We start from the raw sequence: 15886 nt of genomic DNA, 5'->3' as shown, positions 1-15886 counted from the left end.
TACATGGCTCAGTCGCTAGGTGAAAGCTGTTCCGGAAAGAACTAGACTTCCAAGCAGGGGATACTCTGCAGCTGAAGCTAACCTCAAAGATGCTAACAGCTGGAGTGTCTGCTGACCAGACTTCCTGCAGCTGGATGGCAGATCCATCCAGAAAGGGAATCTGGATGGCATATCTCCATGTCTGCCATGGAGTGCATCCACGCTCAACAAAAATGCAGTGCTGCAATCCATTAGCGATGTCTGCCATGGTCCATGTGCAGAACAGCAGCATATTTGCCAAATATGTGAGACATATTAGTAATAGGAGCAATGGGTAAGGCCTATAATTGCAAATCATGGTGATACCCCAAAATACACTGGATGTGGAAGAAAACCCTAAAATGGAACCTGCCTGCTGTGTAGTTAACTATCAATTAGCCCAGATTTAAAAATTATTTTGGTTTCTGATAAGAAATCTCACCTCCCTCTGTTTATTCCACATGCACTTATTAAATACCCACTGTGCCAAGCATATTGCTTAATGCTAGAACACAACAGAGAAGAGCTAGCCATAAATAATGGATGATTTTAACCCCTAAGTCATCAGGCTTACACTTCTTGCCTGCTGACTTTGGCTTTTATCCAATTAATTGTTTGTGCCATCAGCCCATGGGTTTCTTTAGTCTCTACAGCCTGAGCTAGGAGAGCCCAGCACTACTATAACAGGGCCTTTGGGATTTTTCCTGGCCCTCTTCACCAAGTCTCCACAAGCTTTTGACCTCTGAAGTCAGCTAAAAAGGTTTATTGTCATAGTGAAGTTATTTCTTGGACCAGATTAAAACAGCCCAATTCTGTCTGGAAAGAAGAGAATGCATTGCTGGTAGGGAAGAGTTTAAGGATCCAGTATATTGTGTGATGATCTAGAAAGTTCACAAAGCTAAGAAAAATCACAGTACTACTGGTTAGTAATAGTTATTATAATAAACATTCAATACAATTGAGGTCTTTTCTCAAACACTGTACATTAGATAGTTTGTGGGTGTGTGGTCAGACACTTAGTCATGTCCAATTCTTTGCACCCCCATGGACTGTAGCCTACCAGGCACCTCTGCCCATGGAATTTTCCAGGTAAGAACACTGGAGTGGGTTGCCATGCCCTCCTCCAGGGGATCTTCCCGACCCAGGGATCAAACCCATGTCTCTTTTATCTTCTGTACTGGCAGGTGGCTTCTTTATCACTAGCATCATTTTACTGATCATTTGATATAAATTGAATAGAGACTTTCATATTGACTTCTTCCAAAAGGGTGAGTGAGAGAGAGAACTCAGCTGATAGTCTCTGCCTTTGAGCCTTACTTACATTCAGGCAGGTTGGTGAATATTAAAATACTATGCAACATGAAATAGGAACTGTTTAAATCTAATGCTACTTCTCACTACAGTAAACACAAATTAAATTTGTTTTCAACCCAACAGAGTGTCTGGACTGGCCCCATAACTGTGTGTACTAGAAAGCAATGTTTGCAATACATCAAGAACACAATAAAAATGTCAATTTTTCCTATTTAAAGACATCTATAGAGAGTCAAGATGAAGAGCTAACAAAATGAGATGCTGTTAATTACATTTGTAGGTAATTTTAATCCAAAAGGGATCATTTTGCTTTTTCCAACTGAAAGTAAATCATTTATTATAGATGAAGCAGTGTAATTTTGGAGCTGGATGGAATTTAAGGTAACAATGCTAAATGGAAGCTATTATGCAGCTGTTCTGATCCATAGCAGCTCCTTTATCAGCTGGTGAAAATATGCCCATTTATCTGAGGGGGCTCCTTAATGAGGGAAAAACTGTTTTTTAATTATTTAGGTTTCACACTGTCAACTAGATTCCTTCTTTGCTTCAACACAGTAAGTCTAATAATTATTGTTGTGCCACAAAAGAAAGAGCTGTTAGGTAGTGAGTTCCCTGTCAGGAAGATAGCTAAACAGACCCAGGACCAACAATGGAAATACAGTGGGGGAAATTCTTCTTAATTAGTCTCTCAAATAAGGATTTCACTGGGACTATTTCAAGGGTGATTTATTTAATAAAGGGTTTGTCGGCCCCTTTAGCCATTCCCTTCTCCAGGGGATCTTCCCAACCCAGGGATTGAACCTGGGTCTCCTACATTGCAGGCAGATTCTTTAGCATCTGAGCCCCCAGGGAAACCTTCTCTTGGGTCAGGGGCTATGAAACAGAACTTTGGTTGTAGCCCCCTGTAGTCAAACAACATAAGTTCAGTATTTTTTTTAAGTCCAGTATTTTTAACTCTGAGGTTCTACAACTTCACCTTAATACATTTATATCAGATCTCTCTTTTCCTGTTAAATATTTTCTTTGTTTTCTTTTTTTTAAACAACACACATTTGATAACTTTTTTAAAAAATAAAAATGTGAAAGCATCCCACCTCTTTCTGGAATCAGTAAGCTGTAGCTGTATAACAAACCAATGGCTTTGATCAACTCTCATTCACTGTTGCAGTTCTCATGTCTGAGGATGGATTAAAGGTTAGGCAATCTAGGCTGGCCTTAACTGGGCAGTTCTGCTCCTTTAACATAGGCTCATGCGTCTGTAGAAGTGCTGGGGGTCTTGCTTGAGGCTGGGCTTGGGCCGGGTGGGGCAGCTACAGGTGGTGTGTGGGTAAGGCATGGAGGAAGTAATTGAAAGTCAGCCAAGATGTTCTCCTCTTCAAACCAGAAGAGAGCCACAGGACACACAGAGGTTCTGAAAGGGAAGATTTCACTTTTGGAGCTAAAGCTCATTGGACACCCCCCACCCCCCACCACAAGAGAGAATGAGACATTAATCAATAAAGACATGCCATGTCTCCCTGACCCCCAAAGACCTATGGAAGCATTGACATGGTCTTAAGGAAGGTCCTCTGTCTCTGAACAAAGAAAGCCCTGTTGTCATGAAAGGTGTGAACATCTGTTTCAGCTGTACCATCAGCCTGGCCAGGAGAGAGACCAGTGGCTCCACCATGGTCTCAGAAAATTCCATAGCAACTTGAACTCAGCCCCAAAGCAAATAGAGAAAAATGACAAGCCCAAAGGACCCAAGAGCCCCAGGAAACTGGGAACCTTAAGGAAGAAGATATATTCAGGGCATACCTCTCCAGAAATAGACAATTGCAGCATAAGCAGATAATAAGGTGACTTGGGTTCCATGAATAATGTGCATGTGTGCACACCTGCCCTACACACACACACACACACACACACACACACACACACACAAACCCCTTTCTGGAACTAAAAATATGATTTTGAAACTTTTACAATTCAGTAGATTAGCTGAAACGGAGTGGTCACTGGTGAGACCCAAGTGACCCAGAAGATCAAGTGAAAAAAAATCTCTGAAACAGCAGAGCAATAATTCAATGTGTTAGAAATCAAGAGCGGAAAAGAAGAGATTAGCTGCTAAATCCTGGAGACCTCACAGAAGAATAATCAATTTCACAAGTAGAAAAAGGCAGACAGAAGAGCAACAATAATTATACAAATCAAGGAAGAAAATATCCCAGGCAATAAGAAAGTTTCAAGTTGATTGGAAGCCTAGTTTCAAGTTGATTGGAAAGAAAAGGTTCAGACTTCTTATAAAACTCCAGAATAAAGTATTAAAAAATGAAATGAACGTCCTAAGTTCTCACCACCAGATAATACCTACTTACATTATTAAAAAAATAAAAATAACATGTAGAAGGTTAGAAAATTCAGTGGTTCATAAAACTATAAAACTAAGATATTTCCTTCATCCTCTGCATTTCCTTCCCCCAGACTTTCTCTAAAACAAACAAACAAACACTAGAGTTCCCTGTGATTTGGCACTGCCCCCTAAAGTTTTGGGGCATCCCAGGTGGTGCTAGTGGTAAAGAATCTGCCTGCCAGTGCAGGAGATGCAAGAGGCACAGGTTTGATTCCTGGAGCAGGAAGATCCCCTGGAGTAGGAAGTAGCAGCCCACCAACATATGTATCTATACAGATGCTTATTTTTTATTTGTGTATGTTAATAAGAATTCTGTAATTTGCCCAACTTTATCACTTTATGTATCTTCCATATCAGTATAGGCCTATTTCTTTTTAACAGCCACAACATACATTCTGTAATATGAATTTGAATACAACATGGTTTTCCCAACCAATGCCTTTGGAATGGACACTTTGATATTATTTGCATTTCTCTTACACACAATGCTACCACCAGCTGCCATCTCAAAAAAAATTTTTTTGTAGATCTTTTTTAAGTGTATCTATAAGAAAATTCCAATCAGTAAAAACTACCAGGTCAAAGGCATCTGCATTTTTATTGATTAAAGGCTTTGAAACAATCCTGGCACACAGTAGGTCCTCAAATATTTTTTAAAGTATAATAGTCATACTGTTCACCAGAAAGAGTGTATCAATTTATATACACTGTATTAAAGACTTTTAAAATTATTGTCTTTTGTAGAATGATAACCCTCAAAGACATTTGTCCATGTTCTAATTTTCAGAACCTTTGAAGATGACCTTATTTGAAAAAAGTCGTTCCAGATGTGAATAAGTTAAGGATCTAGAGACGAGGAGATCAGCCTGGATTATCTGGCCAGGCCCTATATCCAATAACAAATATGCTCAGAACAGTGAGTCTGGACAGAGTAGCACTAACATATGTTACTACCATGTATAAAATAGATAGCTAGTAGGAAGCTGCTGTATAGTAGTTCAGCTCGGTGCTCTGTGATGACTTAGAAGGGTTGGATGTGGGCGGTATGGGAGGGAGGCTCACAAGGGAGGGGATATATGTTATGAGTAGAGCTGGGTTCACATTGCTGTACAGCAGAAACAACACAACAGCGTAAAGCGATTATCCTCCAAATAAAAAAAAAAAAAGTGAGGCAGAAGGAAATTTGATAGATAACTAGAAGAGAAAGCAATATGAAGGCAGGCTCAGAGAGGAGAGAGCTGCAGCCACAAAGCCAGGAAGGCCAGGGCAGCCCTCAGAAGCTGGAAGAGGCAAGAAAATAATGTTCCTCTGGAGCCTCCAGAGGGAAGAGGGCACTGCCAGCACTTCAATTTTAAAATTGTAGCTTCCAGAACTGTGAGAGAATCAAGTTCTGTTGTTTTAAGCCACCGTTTATTGGCAATTTGCTGTGGCAGCCTTCAGCAAACTAATACAATCATTATTAAACCTCAGGAGAAAAGAACATCTTCAAGTTTGGAAGCAAGTTGATCTTGACCCAATAGAGAGATCAGGTTCCAGAGTCATTACCCCTGAAAGCAGCCGTCTTTGGCTTCCTCCCAAACAGCCCTCATCTTATGGTCACCAACTCGGACATTCTTTCTTGGCCATGTCTGAGCGGTAAACAGTTTGCCTACAGTGCAGGAGACCTGGGTTCGATCCCTGGGTCGGGAAGATCCCCAGGAGAAGGAAATGGCAACCCACTCCAGTATTCTTGCCTGGAGAATCCTATGGACAAAGGAGCCTGGCAGGCTACAGTCCATGGGGTTGTCGAAGAGTCAGACACAACTTAGTGACCAAACAACAGCTACCAGTCTGAAACTGAAACCCAAAACAGCTCAACAGAAGAAAGTAAAGACTCATCTTGCCATGTTCCAATATTTCTTGGTTTGGGCAGAGACAGCTTAAGTACTAATTGATCCATTCCAGACTTTGAAAAGGAAGTTTATAAATGCGTCTTCTTTTTCTCTTCAGAAATGCAGGTGATGGCAGATAGAGACTCACATATCTACTTCCATCTGAGCATAATTGATCCAGTGAGAGCCTTGCTGGAGAGGGGACGGCATTTTCCCAGGCAATCTTTGGTCTCTCCCCTGGTGAAGAATTATCATGCCATCTGGAACAAGGCAATATATTCCTTTCACAGAAGTTGTGGAGCTAATTATCAACCAATTCCAACATAGACTGGCTTAGAAACATGCAATGACCATCTCTGTATTCCAAGTCACTCCTCTCAGAGCAGCCAATTTTGACTTAATGAAATGACTGCTATTTTATACTTAAATAGTGCTTACAGTTCAAAAAGAGCTGCCAAATGTAGAATCTCAACTGTTTTATGTTGTTTCTCACAACAGAACTATGAGATTGAAATGGGCCAGGAATGACAGTTTACATTTTCTAAAAGAAGAAAAGCAAATTTATAAGAGGAGATGTGACTTGTCCAAGCTCCAGACTTCATATCCACTGGAGTCTTCCACACCAGCACCTCCTGAGGATCAACCCATTTGAGCTACGTAAGTAATTTATGAGCCTGTTTATCTTCAGGGACTCTCTCTTGTTGGGAAGTGAGGTATTTTTGTACTGAAAAGAAATCTTATGTGTGCACATGTGCAAAGGGGCATAAATACATATGAAGGCTGATATTTCTGATCATTCAAGCATCCATTATCCTCTGACTCAAATATGTATTAATTCTTTGCTCCTGGGGGCTTCCCTGGTGGCTCAGATGGTAAAGAATCCATCTACAATGCAGGAGATCCAGGTTTGATCCCTAGGTGAGGAACATCCCCAGAGAAGGGACTGGCTACCCAATCCAGTATTCTTGCCTGGAGAATTCCATGGACAGAGGAGCCTGGCAAGCTACAGTCCATGGGGTCTCAAGGAACTGGACATGACTGAGTGACTAACACTTTTTCTTTTGCTCTTGGTGTGCAGTAAGATTTGTTTTAAAACAGTTATCCCAACTTGAACTCTATTTTGGGTTAAGTGTGGATTTACCCTCTACTATCAACAATCTTTTCTTCTGTCACTGTGTCTTCTACAACTTTGGAGGATCATCAGAGAGTTCCTAGTATTTAAGAACTACCTGTCTAAGTGCATAGTTCTCAAATGCCTGGATGCCAACAGTTCTTTGGCAAGTTATTAATAAGTAAAGTTTTCAGATGGTCCTTCTCCAGAGTGCTATAAAAAGAAAATTAAAAGCAAGATCAATTGTGCTTTTTAAAAATGCTGAGAAAAATCCTGCATTTTTTATGACTTCAGAAACCAAGAAAGGATAATTCCCATTTCTTTTCCATAGTCATAGAAGAAACAAGTAATGTGAATTAAACACAAGAGATATGAACTTATATATTCAAATGTATCTATTCACCATGTATTTGTAGAGGCCCCACTGTGTGCCAAGCATATGCTGGAGCTAAGCAGTGAGCAAAACAAAGTCTCTAGTCATAACAAGTAAATCTTCCACTGGACAAAGTCAGACAATGAACATGTATCAGTTTAGTCTCTAATTTCAGCAAAACATACTCAGAGACTCAAGGTTGACACCACCCCACCTGCCCCCCGCTGCTGCCCTCAGTCAGCACTGAACTGGACGAGTACAGAGGGTTATAAACACATACACCAAAAAAGCAATCATTCAGAGACACAGGAGAATGCTGCCCTTGCATAGGAATATTTAAGAATGAAGACTCCTCAGAAGGATGGGCCTCTGGGAGGCAGTATGTGTTTCCCAGGGCCCCCTCCTGGTGCCTGGGGGTGCTTCTTCCACTTTCTAACACCTATTCTGCTGTTATTCTCATACACATTCCCAGAAACTGTGGGGAGAAGGACTGCAAACTGATAAAGTGAATGATAATGAATTTGCAAAGCATTTATTCATCCCACAAAGTCTACTGAGCTTTTGCTCTATAGCCAACCTAGTGATGAGTTGCTCATCTTCTCAAGTTTTGCTTTGCTACCAAAAGGAGAATTGGAAGGAAAACGTGAAGCAGCATGTGATTCCATATGCATTAAACATTGCCTCTTTTGTGCACGAGAGCACCTTATTGTGAAGGAACAATTCTTTATCTTGACTATGGTCATAGTTAGTTAAATCTATATCAGTGATTAAATGTCATAGAACTATACTCAGAGACATATAAAAAATAGCTAGTGTTTCATGAATTTCAGTTGGGAAAGATGAAAAAAAAAATCTGGATATGGACAGTGGTGCTGATTGCACAACAGTGTGAATGTACTTAATACCACAGAAATGTACACTTAAAATAGAAATTTTTATGTATATTTAACGGAATAAAAAATAGGTAGCTTAATAATTACCAAGTTCCTAAGAACTAGCCTGATACACTGAAAGTGCTAAAATAGGTGTTTGTTAAATAATATTAATACCATTGTAAAAAATTTTAGATGGAAAGAAGAAATGGCATATAGTAATTTTTTATTATTTTTAGTGATAATAATAAAGAACAGAAGAAGAGCCCAGAGGTCTGCTGCAGACCACTCCACCATTCTTGCACCTAGAGGTCTGGTACACAACCCTCCACCCACTGTGGGCACGTGACAGTCTTTCCACGGTTCTTGTAGCCAAGTACTCACCTGTCTCCATCCATCTGCCTCTGTTTTACCACAGTTAAGATTCAGTCTCTGTTCCAAAAGCTCCACCAACTTTTCTCCTTCCTTTCTCCGAAAGAAAGAAAGCTTTGTGAACCTTAACATATTCCCTAACCTCTCTGAGCCTCTGTTTCAATGTGCATAAAATAGATACACTACTTTGATGGAGTCAAGTAATAACCATGTCCCCCAAGTATCAGTTGCTATTGATGATTGAACGTACTGTCTTAGGAGGCCCCTTTAAGTCGTTTATTTTACCTGCCTGGCCCTTGAATGATTTGCTTTAGGACAGAGTCCCATTATGCAAAGCCTAATGAATAACTAATCTGTTCACACAGTTTTGCATCCAAATAGACAAAATGAGCTACACTCAAAAGATAACTCAAGCACCATACCTGGATCAACAGCTTCTCCATCAAATACAGTCTCATACACAATCGTTTGCTTTTAAAAAGCACAAAAGGTTAGCAATAAAGTCAACTTGATGAAATTAGTTTTGACATATATTGAGAACTTCGAGCAGATGATTAAATTACCTCATCTCTCTAGCATATAGAAGGCTAGCAGCCTAGGATGCCCAAACTCCTTGCTCTTCTTCTCTTCTCCCAGCCCCAAATCCCACTCAGTCTGCCCACCACACTCTCCCTGAACTCAGGTCTTTGTATTGATGTGAAGTCTCTTACTTGGATAGGAGGTGTTATGAGCCAAATTGGATTCTCCTGAATTTCACGTGTTCAAGCCCTAACCCCCAGGACATCAGAATGTGGAGGCAGGACCTTAAAGAGGTGATTAAAGAAAAATGAGATGACATGGATGAAGCTTAATCCAATATGATTGGTGTTATAAGAACAGGAGATTAGGACACAGACAACACAGATGAGGAAGAATAAAATGAGGACACAGGAAGAAAACACCATCTGCAAGCCAAGGAGAGACACCTTAAAAGATGCTAAACCTGCCAACACCTTCATCTTGGACCTCTAACCTCCAGAACTGAGAGAAGATAAATGTCCGCTGTGGAAGCCCCCCGGTGTGTGATACTTTATCATGGCAGCCTGAGTGAACTCATACAGGCGATCAGCTATCGATTTCCCCATCTGCTAAGGAATGCCAGAGCTGAAGAACATACACAGCTCTATGACATAAATAGCCTATTTTTCAAATCTAGATCTTATTTTTAAGAAATGGTGGATAAGGCTGGATTTCCATTTGTCTAGCGTTGTTTTTGCTGAATACACATAAAATGTGTATAGCAAATTTTGACCAAAGCCAAATTCTAAGACTGGATCTGAAATTCCAGGTTTTTAATATGCAGAGATCCAGCAGAAGCAGATGAATTGAAAGGATTGTATCTCATTTCTATAATGCCTGAGTAGATTGACCATATGTTAATATGGAAGAACTTTCCATGGAGCCATGATTACAGAAACAATGTAGTGCTCTTTCTTCTTCTAGGCAGGGATCACAAAAATGTACTTACTGTTAACACTTCTAGTTTTTTATTTCTGTTTCCAGTAACAACCATTTCCTTTTGATTTCTGTCTCCTATTCAAAAAGTAAATAAATAAAGGGCAGTTATCAGACAAATGGCTTTTTTTAGAATCACACAATTCAAAATAATCTTGTGACAACTAGCAAGCCGGATCTTACCTGCCATATGCTTTATTTCTCTGTAGAAAAAGAAAATTTGACAAAACATCAGCTTCATTATGCTAATATGTGGCAAAAAAAAAACAATTTCAACTTTGCGCAGCACATGACTATTATCCAGTCTTCTCCCACTCCCATTTTTTTTTAAATGCTCTATGGGGAATAATAAACGGATCTCATTAACCATCTCTACCCTTGATACACACTCTGAATCATAAATTGTCTCTACTTATCTAATAAAAATTCATATCCAACTCTATTTTTGAAGCCATGGCATTCTGCACCCTGAAGAACTATTTTCAGATGATGATGAAAGCAGCTGCATTTGTTATCCATTTCTTTGGCCTCTCTTCCCAGCTTCACATAGATTCAAAACAAGTATAGAGAGGGTACCTGGCTTTATCACCTGCCTCTGGGCTAGTTCCCAGTGGTTGTCAACCACTGCCCATGTATCAGCATAATCTGGGGAGTCGTTGGGTTCGTCTGCTCACAATTCATTTGTTTAAAATCTATTCTCATGGGAAATCTATTTCAGATGCTCTGAGATAGAACCCAAGACTATATTGTTGGCACTTTTTACAGAAAGCTCTCCAGCTGTTTCTGAGTATAGGTTTGAGCAATAGTGAAAGGGACCATCGAGTTTTGTACCCCAAATACTTCCTCTGTGTCCTTCAAAATTGGCAAAATTAGGCAGAAGCTTTTAGAGTAAGATTGCCAAACCCCAGATGATTCAACTCTCAACCACAGAAGCTTGGAAAGAAAAATCATCTACATGGGTTTTGTCATAGAGACTTCCTTGCCCATTTTCTGACTGCATCATGTAGCCTTTCCATACCTCCAAAGCAGGAAACATATCCAGGAAACTAAGCCAGCAAAGAAAATAGCCATCAGACTGAAGACGAAAGGAATGTACCAGTCACTGGATTTGTATGTGTTGATAGCTGTGTACACAATGGTCAGACCTTTTCTTTGTTGGGAAAAATTATTTCAGAGAAAATGGAGCATTAGTCTCAGTTTTTAGAGAGCATCTGTTTACACATAATAGCATCAGTATAGAGTGATGGTCCTACAGACAGTAGGGTATTGACTCAGACACAAGGAATTTTTAAATACCTCAGGCAATAGTATGAAAGACACATGCCTGGAGATAGCACCAATTTAAGCATCTAAAGACTTGGACTCAATGCAACGACTACTCTGCAAACTTGAATAAAACCATCCCTCCTCTTTGACCTGAGTTCTCTCATCCGTAAAGTCAAGGAGTTGAACTAAATGACACCTGAGGTTCTTTACGCCTCTGTTACCCTCTGGATGCAGAATAAACCCTTTTGTGCAGCGTGAGAGAACATGTTTTCTTGAAAATCAAATATCCTGGTGGAAAGATTTATCATCCATGTTGTTTTTAAAAATGCCTCTATTTCAAAGGCTTAGAAGACAGTAAAATATACTAACCATAAAGTCTTCTGCACAGACAGTATCCTTGGCTGACTGAGAAATCATTCCGGAGTTCTGCAGAGGCTTTATGTATCTATTTTTTGAAACAACAAGCTACTGAAGGGTCTGCTCAACTTCATGGGGTTAGATTGAAGATTAGATGAAACAAAGAATATAAGCCCTGGAGCACAGTGCCAGGCACAGGATTGGTGCCCTTTACTGTAAAAGACATGGCCTAGAGAATAATGTTTGAAAGTGCCCAGTTGGAGAGGTGTTTAACTGAGAGAATTCATCGACAAGTGGTCTTTCTGGTGGGCAGGACTCTCGGCTCATTTAGATGCCATCCGTTGCATGCTTATGCTTCCCCAGTAATGAAACAAATTCTCTGTCCCCTACACAGTGGATTCTCAGAGACGCATGTTCTAAAACGTGCCTAGTGGCTGGACGGGGTGGTGCCCCAGTGAAAAGGCCTGAGGATGGAGGCACTGCCTGAGTAGCCTTTTAGATGAAAGCTGAATTTGCACTAGGACATTTCCCACACACAGAGCCAAATTAAATTCCATAACTCCTTACTTCAGAGCTGGTGGTTGGAGGAGGTGGCATATTGGCCCTTGTCACATAAATATCTATAATAGCGGTGCCTGTCTTGGGCTTTGCTGTTATTTCAGGTTGTCATCAATTATGTACACTACAAGATGGTACTGCCCCTGCAGTTTAGCTCCAGATTCAAAGTGAAAAGGATTCTTCACTGTTAATTTCAGAGTATTTGAACCTCGAGTTGGGTCAAATCCAAAATGATTGTTCACATTTCCTTTAAAAGGGAGAAATTGAAAATTAGAAGGATTTTAAGGTACATTGAAAGGTTTTCTCAGGCTACCTTACACAGCTTTTTAAACACGGTAAATATGCTATTACCACTACTAAGTCGCTTCAGTCGTGTCTGACTCTGTGCGACCCCATAGACGGCAGCACACCAGGCTCCCCCGTCCCTGGGATTCTCCAGGCAAGAACACTGGAGTGGGTTGCCATTTCCTTCTCCAACGCGTGAAAGTGAAAAGTGAAAGTGAAGTTGCTCAGTCATGTCCAACTCTTCGCGACCCCATGGACTGCAGCCTACCAGGCTCCTCCGTCCAAGGGATTTTCCAGGCAAGAGTACTGGAGTGGGTTGCCATTGCCTTCTCCGATGGTAAATATAAGTAAATATAATTAAATTATTTTCTGATTCCTTATACATATATAAGGGTTACAGTAAAATGAAAATCAAGTAAGCAGGAAATTCAGTTGGCTGGAAAAAAATTTGTTCTAAAGGTTAATTAAGATCCTGAGTGTGATCCCCATTTGTGGTCAGCAAGCTTCACACTATTATCAAATTATTCTGCCTAAATGTGTTCCCTTCCTTCAACTCCTACTCAGAGGATTTTATTCCCACTTTCAGGGTAGTATGGATCAATATCAAATAGGCCAGTCAGACCACAAATATCTATTGAGTGCCTGCTAAATTTTAAGTCAGGTTTCAGTGGTCCTGGAGACCCTGTTGTTAAGAAGATGCACACTAGCAAGAGGAGCAACACTGAACCAGCCTGTACAGTTATTTGGGAACATGAACCCATGTCCATGGGCCCCATTCTTTCAGTTGCGTGACAGCAGGTCTGACGTCTGTACTCTAAGTACTTCTTCTTATTCCCTCTCATGATACCCAGGAGTTTTCCGTAATAAAATGTGCCATGCTTTATAGTTCTATAACTGTTGATGTTACTACTAGTTTAATGAACCATGAATTCCATGAATACAAGGTCCACATCTGTCTTGTACAATACTGTGTACCCTCCTCCTGGCACATATTTGATCTTCAATAAATTTCTTCCATAAGTCCCAAGACATGACTTAAGTTGACATGAATCTGTGAAAATCCAATAATAATGCAGGAGAAAACATCTATCCTGGTGGAACTGTATTACCGTCACGTGGGAAATGGCTGCTATTTCCAGCCAGTACCATGAACAGTAGACCTAGTTACTTGTAACTTCATTTTGGTGATCCAAAGTCCCTTCATTATCAAGTATCATTGAAGTCATAGATTGTTCCACCATAGGAGGGATTAGATAGCACATATGGAAGTGAAAAAGATTCCTTGAGGACACCTAGCAGCATAGATAGGAAATAGTTTAATCTTTGTAAACATAGTTACTTCTAAGATTATGTTATTTATGTCAAAGAGGTTTTATCAATTCAACACATGCTCACGATCAAAACAAAGAATAAAGTGATTCACCAGAAACCATCTCAAAGCGCATTTCAAAATCCTGTGAATCTCTGTCATGACAGTTTAGTTGGAAACCGTTGACATTTGTCCCAGCAACAACATTGTCAAAAATGACTGCCTGGTATACAGAAGGTGTCCAGACAGGAGCTTCATCATTCCTGTCTAAGATGTCAACCACGACCTGTCAGCAATGAGGGAGGAAGAAGCATCACATCCACGTCATGTGACTATTTATACACAGAATCAGTAAGAAGCATCTGGCTAGAGACAGATCATTTAGAATTATTAAATAAAGAGTCTAGGATTTGGAATTTGAGGAAATGTTCCTGCAGATGTGGGTTCTGGCTGCCAATCAACTAGTCAGTCACCTTATTATTCCTGGGTCAACTGTGACATTCAGTGTGGCCATTAGGGAGGGTTTTGGGCTTGTTGGAAGAACCAGTGGAAAGCTCATGAGTTACATAAATGGTAAGAAAAGGAAAGCTGGAGAATGATGCCTCTAAAAATTGTAATCCCTTGAATCTTTTAACTGAAGTCTCCTAATGGCAAACATAGCCTAAAAGAAGGAAAAGCTTCCTCCTTCTCAAATTAGGGGCCTCCTCTGCACCATTCTCTCAGGCACAATTTATTTTTTAGTAACAATATGATTACTTCAAAATATGCTCTGACCTTAATTAGGGGCCGTTGTCAACCTTTTTCTTAATTAAAATACCATGAACTGGGAAACTGTGATTTACATGGGAAAAGATCAAAATATCAAGGATTTTAAAATGTCAGTGATCAAATGCCAGTCTGCCTAGAAAGGTTATCTGCCCACCTCTTAGATGAGTAATAACTTTCTCAGCAACATTCACAGAAGATTCTCTAGGGTGCTCCTATTTGCAAGCACTACCTTTTAAAATGTTTTATGAAATGTTTTAACAACACAGCTAAATTCCTGGGGAACAATTCATTTTTAATGCTACTTCTATAGGTTGAATAAAGCTGTGTGTTCTATTTAATATGATTTTAGGAAGATTGCTGTGTTATAATGCAAACAGCACAGAACTTGGAATAGAACTCTTTATAAAAACCTTGGGCCTTCCAGTTGGCATATCTTTTGTTTGATACAATGGAGTGAATGTCATTTTGCTCATCTGCAAAAGGGAGAGCTCCATTCCTCCACATCTAGGATTGTTGGAAGGATAAATTCATCCATTCATTGGATATTTATTTAACACTATGTGCTAAGCACTGGTCTAAACACAGAAAATACAAAGGTAAATCAAAGTCCCTCTCTATCACAATCGATATTCTAAGTTCAGTTCAGTTAAGTCACTCAGCCATGTCCGACTCTTTGTAACCCCATGAATCGCAGCACGCCAGGCCTCCCTGTCCATCACCAACTCCCGGAGTTCACTCAGACTCACGTCCATTGAGTCAGTGATGCCATCCAGCCATCTCATCCTCTGTTGTCCCCTTCTCCTCCTGCCCCCAATCCCTCCCAGCATCAGAGTCTTTTCCAATGAGTCAACTCTTTGCATGAGGTGGCCAAAGTACTGGAGTTTCAGCTTCAGCATCATTCCTTCCAAAGAACACCCAACGCTGATCTCCTTTAGAATGGACTGGTTGGATCTCCTTGCAGTGCAAGGGATTCTCAAGAGTCTTCTCCAACACCACAGTTCAAAAGCATCAATTCTTCGGTGCTCAGCCTTCTTCACAGTCCAACTCTCACATCCATACATGACCATAGGAAAAACCATAGCCTTGACTAGATGGACCTTTGTTGGCAAAGTAATGTCTCTGCTTTTGAATATGCTATCTAGGTTAGATATAACTTTCCTTTCAAGGAGTAAGCGTCTTTTAATTTCATGGCTGCAATCACCATCTGCAGTGATTTTGGAGCCCCGAAAAATAAAGTCTGACACTGTTTCCACTGTTTCCCCATCTATTTCCCATGAAGTGATGGGACTGGATGCCATGATCTTCATTTTCTGAATGTTGAGCTTGAAGCCAACTTTTTCACTCTCCTCTTTCACTTTCATCAAGAGGCTTTTAGTTCCTCTTCACTTTCTGCCATAAGGATGGTGTCATCTGCATATCTGAGGTGATTGATATTTCTCCCGGCAATCTTGATTCCAGTTTGTGTTTCTTCCAGTCCAGCGTTTCTCATGATGTACTCTGCATAGAAGTTAAATAAGCAGGGTGAC

The sequence above is a fragment of the Bubalus bubalis genome, chromosome 21 (assembly GCF_019923935.1).
Source record: "Bubalus bubalis isolate 160015118507 breed Murrah chromosome 21, NDDB_SH_1, whole genome shotgun sequence".
Classification (NCBI taxonomy): Eukaryota; Metazoa; Chordata; class Mammalia; order Artiodactyla; family Bovidae; genus Bubalus; species Bubalus bubalis.
This window is presented reverse-complemented; position numbering follows the sequence as displayed.